The sequence below is a fragment of the Opisthorchis viverrini genome (genome assembly GCF_000715545.1).
Source record: "Opisthorchis viverrini unplaced genomic scaffold opera_v5_46, whole genome shotgun sequence".
NCBI lineage: Eukaryota > Metazoa > Platyhelminthes > Trematoda > Opisthorchiida > Opisthorchiidae > Opisthorchis > Opisthorchis viverrini.
This window is the reverse complement of record NW_008751703.1, coordinates 1,550,826-1,556,966: the sequence shown is the minus strand read 5'-3', so window position 1 is coordinate 1,556,966 and position 6,141 is coordinate 1,550,826.

The following is a 6,141-nucleotide window of genomic DNA, read 5'->3' as shown; positions in this document are numbered from 1 at the left end:
GCTCTTGCGTGACAAACATGCTCGTGTTTATGGACAGCTTAACCCAAGCCAAGGACGAAGGACTCATATAGGATGCCATACTTTTCGACTTCTTAAAACCATTCGATAGGGTCCCACACGTCCTGCTGCTCTACAAACTCGAGTCTTACGGGATTCAGGGGAAAATCCTTCACTGGATCAAGGCGTTCCTATCAGCCGGATCATTCCGAGTGAGAATACGCTCGACCCACTCTTCTCCAGCGCCGGTCTCCATCAGAGTTCCTCAATGCTCCGTCCTGGGACCACTCCATTTTCTGATCTACACCAACGACCTCCCAGATGTTCTCGCAAGTCCATGTCTACTTTTTGCGAACGACTTGAAATCCTGGAGTTCCAATGCCAGTGCCATCCAAATGGACGTAGACGTTGCAAAGCAGTGGTAGTTTGGAGGGGATTCAGTGAATACCTTTGTTATGGACGGTGAAAAGGAACCACAAAACATCATAAAGTTAGATGCCAAAAAGTATTTCGGCATTTTGGTCTCCTCAAACTTGTCCTTCCGACAGCACCATGAGCAATCGGCCCAAAAGGCATTCGGCATTTTACGGATGATCCGACGCACCTTCTCCCACGCACTTCCAAACGCTCTATGGGGCCTACTTCAGACCGCTCCTGGAGTACGCCAATCAAGTTGTCTACTCAGGACGCACAAAAGACGTCACCCCCATTGAGTGTGTCCAGCGGGCCGCTACGAGAATGGGTACCGGCCTCAAACCCGTGGACTACGAAACGCATCTCGCGGTGCTTGATCTCTTTCCCCTGGAGTACCGTCGCCTCTGAGGGGACTTAATTCTTACTTACTTCCTGTTTGAACAAAGCTTGGCAAACAGGTGTTTTACCGTTGACCCAGCAAACACCTGGCGGGGACATAGTAAGAAAATTTCCAAGCTCAGAGCACGCACATTCATTAGACAAATTTTTTTCTAATTTCGGGTAGTAGCTGCGTGAAATGACCTTCCTCCGACGGTTGTTCACGCTCCTTCTAGAACCCAGTTTAAAGCCCTGTTAGACATTTATTTATGTGAATCCTCGCGCTGGCAAGCATACTGCCCCCCGCTGAGAACATAAAGAGCAGGCCTACACCCTTTTTTCACTTGTGCCTTTCAGGTGAACGACAGCCACTGACCGACAAGAACAAAACCGACCCGGGAAACTTGGGCAAAATCCTCGATTCTGTGTATCAATTCGTGAATCCGTGTAACCCGTGAAACATGCGGCTATGGATTGTGTATATCTCTGCTGATAAGAATCTTGCCGAATTCATCCGCGACAAATTACCGCACCTTACATAAGGGCGTTCCATATTTCAGGAGGGCCTTGCAGTTGCCCAATTTGTCTTCTGTTAGCCGTCGATTAACTGGAAGCCGGTCGTAGAGAAACTTTGGGAACTTGTGGTTGTGTTCAAGAAAATAACAGGTGACTGCCAGTTAGTTCCTTTGCCACTGTAGACAAAACCGCACTGGATAGCTGGTGCCTCGCGTACGTTTCTATTAGTAACTACGCTCGACTTACTAGCTTCCTCGGATTCCCTGGCTTTCCGTTGGTCTTGGAGGGCGCTTGCCGCAGTTGTAGTACACCCCTTCGTAACGAAAAACAGCGTTGGAGCTTCGATTACTGGATGAAAGCACAAATACCACAAAGTTATCCTTCATGGATTGACTTAAGCCCTTCTCAGATGCCGTGAAGGATGGAAATGGTCCACTCTCAAATTTCTCAACGAACGATTGTGAAGCCACCTCCGAAGCCATAGCACATGAAGTTCAAATCCGACTGTGGACCAATAATCTTCAAATGTGATCGATTAAAACAAATGGTAAAAAAGTAGCGGCAGATGAGGGTGATTTTTGGACTATGCACATACGCAAAAAGTGCAACATTTTGACGTTAAAGTCTATTTCACCCACAGAGATTTTGCAGAAAATACATTGTACATCGAGAACGCGTCTGCCACCTGGCTATGTCTTTGAACTAGTCGGACCTCACGCCCATCGTTCCCAACATGTTGGGAAAGAAACCTTTTATTACTATTTCATCGGATATTCCCCGTTGTTCATGACATTGTCCATTTTTTGCAATCCGCACCCGCCACAAACCCCCAGTCCTGTTTTGGGAACTTGTGGTTGTGTTCAAGAAAATAACAGGTGACTGCCAGTTAGTTCCTTTGCCACTGTAGACAAAACCGCACTGGATAGCTGGTGCCTCGCGTACGTTTCTATTAGTAACTACGCTCGACTTACTAGCTTCCTCGGATTCCCTGGCTTTCCGTTGGTCTTGGAGGGCGCTTGCCGCAGTTGTAGTACACCCCTTCGTAACGAAAAACAGCGTTGGAGCTTCGATTACTGGATGAAAGCACAAATACCACAAAGTTATCCTTCATGGATTGACTTAAGCCCTTCTCAGATGCCGTGAAGGATGGAAATGGTCCACTCTCAAATTTCTCAACGAACGAACGATTGGCCACCTCCGAAGCCATAGCACATGAAGTTCAAATCCGACTGTGGACCAATAATCTTCAAATGTGATCGATTAAAACAAATGGTAAAAAAGTAGCGGCAGATGAGGGTGATTTTTGGACTATGCACATACGCAAAAAGTGCAACATTTTGACGTTAAAGTCTATTTCACCCACAGAGATTTTGCAGAAAATACATTGTACATCGAGAACGCGTCTGCCACCTGGCTATGTCTTTGAACTAGTCGGACCTCACGCCCATCGTTCCCAACATGTTGGGAAAGAAACCTTTTATTACTATTTCATCGGATATTCCCCGTTGTTCATGACATTGTCCATTTTTTGCAATCCGCACCCGCCACAAACCCCCAGTCATGCTTGATTCCGACTGTAAAACTATGATCATGCCACCCACAGGTTGGGAATAAACATTAATATTATTATTAAGTGACCGGACGATTTAAGCGCTTGTTAATCTTCAAGTGCAACAAATTTAACTTTAAGGCCATATCAACCTCAGCGACAATAACTCTTGCGGTCTTCATTGGCTTAGACAGGGTTGCGTGCTTGGTTTCTTAGCTCATACGGTCAGCTGCTCTGTGCGGCATATCAACCAGAACAGAGACTGGCGACATTCAAAGGGACGTTTCTTCTGCAACCGCATTGGGCATATGTTGCCCGCTGGTCTTGAAGTAAACTGTATTTATGTGTTGCAAGACCGGTTCTAAACGAGGCTCCTCAATGGTTGAAAAGGATACGGGCGTCGAGAACGCTTTCGTACTATGGTTGCGCCCTCCAAAACTCCCAGATCGCTCAAAATGTCATGTTAACAGACTAGTTGCGGTTTGTTTTTGTCTGCGTCGACTTTCGGACGGGCGCCTGTACAAGGTTGGGACTAATCTGCTGTCCCCTTTCGGTTCACAGTCAAGTTTCTAGAATGCTCATTGGGATCTTCTATTTCCTTAAGGAAAATGTCAAGGTGGAATTGACACCTGAAGCTCGAGGATCCATGATAACTGACACACATCTTTGCCAATACTGGTGAAAGGAAGAAGGGCTTCGCTGCGGAGTTATTTATTAGAAAATGCCAACTTAACATTTACAGACCTTTGAACAGGATAGAAAATGCAACTTAACATTTACAGACCTTTGAACAGGAAAGCACATGAACCTCGTTTACGAGACTGGATATCCATCTTCCCTTTGGGTGCTTCTTTCTGAATTTTCCTGATATTCAATGACTGTTGATCAAATCCAACCCAAAGCTAAAAAGCGACTCCAGGATTCTGATGATCTTTCCACTTGTCTCTCGCGCCTATTGGGAATGGTCGTACCTTTCTACTCCCGTTTACTGCCTGGTCTATTCTTGAACGGAGGCCAAGTTTTCTCGATCTTTCTTCCATTCTCCCTCTAGCTACCCCGGAGGCGAGCGTGTTACCGGCCATTACCCAATTTCCCGATCAACTTCATCTGCTTGCCATCTCCTTAAGGACGTCCCTACTCTATGCTGAACATCGAACTCCGCCTTCTGCAATGGAGTAAAGAGAAAACTAAAATTGAGGCAACTCTCGTTGTACGCCAGTGTAAACCAAAATGTCAATTGGTAGCAGAGCAAAAATGCTAACAATGATTGAATATATACACGCGGTTTGATGCCTTGGAGGCAGCTCGTTTCTCAGATTCTCCACGGTTTTCTTTAGGGTATAGCTGCATCGTTCTGAGGTCACTTCATTGTACAAAAATGCAACTTCACTTGAAATGGTACGTTGTTCTATAATCACTTGGCCTCCACATTCCAAGCCATATTATTCTTGAACGGTGGCCCAGTTTTCTTGAGCTTTCCTCCTTTCTCTCTCTGGCTCCGAAAAGACAAGCGTGTTGCCGGCCTCCGCCCAATTTCTCAATCAACTGAAAGGCGCGGATGTCGACCGTACATTAGCATGAATAGGGGACATGCATGTGGTTGGCTGTATGGAGGCACGACGAGCTTGCAACACCATTGGCAAGTTCACTTCTCAGTCACCCCCTTTGGCCGCCAGCACCCCTTGATCGTTCGGTTATTACATTCGGTTAGACCATTTGTTTGCGGGTTTGATAATGCCATCCTTAGCCGTCCGATACCCAGCTCATGCAAGCAATTCTTAAACGCTCCGCAATCAAAGCATAGACTCTTATCGGTTAGAATAATTTTTGGCACCCCATGCTTGGCCACGATATGGTGCGCTACCACTCTACTGATAGTCGCCGGCCGCTTACTGGGCACGGCTGTCGCCTCAATCCACCGCAATAGGTGTGCTGTCATTATCACGATGTATTGATTCCCGCTGTTCGTCACCGGGAAGCTGACCATGACGCCAACGGACCACAACTCGTCGATTTCTGGGACAGGGATAGGTTCCGCGGGATGGGTTTCCCCTGTCGTGTCCCTTTTCATCAGTTGGCACTGCCCACAAGACACCACATAATCCACCACCCCATTTTTCATCGCTGGCCAGTAGACATTCTGCCGAAGTATGTCGTACGCCTTGGTGCATCTTGTGTGTGTTCCATTTCGCGGCATTCGGCGATAAGCTTCCGTCTCAAGACGCGTGGAACCACAGGGAGCACAATATCCAAATAGCTGGCGTTCCAAGAAATAATGCCAGCTTCATTCAGACCCAGCCGATTGAAGTGACTCTGGTACGTTTCCCATTCTTCGTCTCTCTCCGTTCTCAACGCACTTTCCATCCAACAGGGCGGCTGCAACACAGGATCCTGCCGTTGGAGTTGCAAAAACTCTGAGGATTCACTTCGACAACGAGACTACTGATCCTCATTTTTCAGCCCGTAGTATTGAAAGCCAATCAGCCAAGTGGTTCTCTTTTTTTGGCACGAGCTGGATTGTGAAGTCGTTCTTTCGCAACCGGAGTGCCCAGCGCGCGCCCAGTACAACAGCGAATACCTTTGGGAAGTTTGAGGGTCAGTTGCTAATTCAACATCCGCGCTTTGATACACTCGAAAGCCTCGAGTTTTTTCCTAGTTCATTCAAATTTCAGACTTTGCCCAAGAAAGTCGCGCAGTGGAGCAGCGATCGTGCTGAAGTCCTTAACAAGCCGGCTGTAGAATGCTTCTCTTACAAAAATGCCCTGTAGGGACCGACTTGAATTGGGGACAGCACAATCTTTGATGTTTGCTAATTTTTATGGCAGTGAACTAACTTATCGGTGACTCAATCTATGCTCCAGCAGTGTCACAGAACTCCGAACGAGCTGTGACTTGGCTTCATTTGTCCGCAGGCCCGCCTCCCGGATCCGCTTCAATACAGCCTTCAAGTGAACTGCATGCTCTGGTTCCGAATTTCCGTGCACAGCTATATCCTCTCCGCAGACGGTAACACTCTGGAGTCCCTTCGTTAAACGAAGCATCAAACGCCGGAATGTGAATGGTGCTCAAGGCAAACCAAACGTCATTATTTGGGTGTTCCCAACCGTAAAAACGCCTTTTTCTCCCGGTTCGCCTCCTTGATGGATAGCTATTAATATCCGGAACACCAGTCAAACACATCGGAATACCGTGAATGCTGGAGGAAATCGAAAATCTCCGCAACCGAGAGCACAGCTACAACCCGATTTACGGTCAGTTCATTCAGACGCCAAAAATTCACGCAAAAT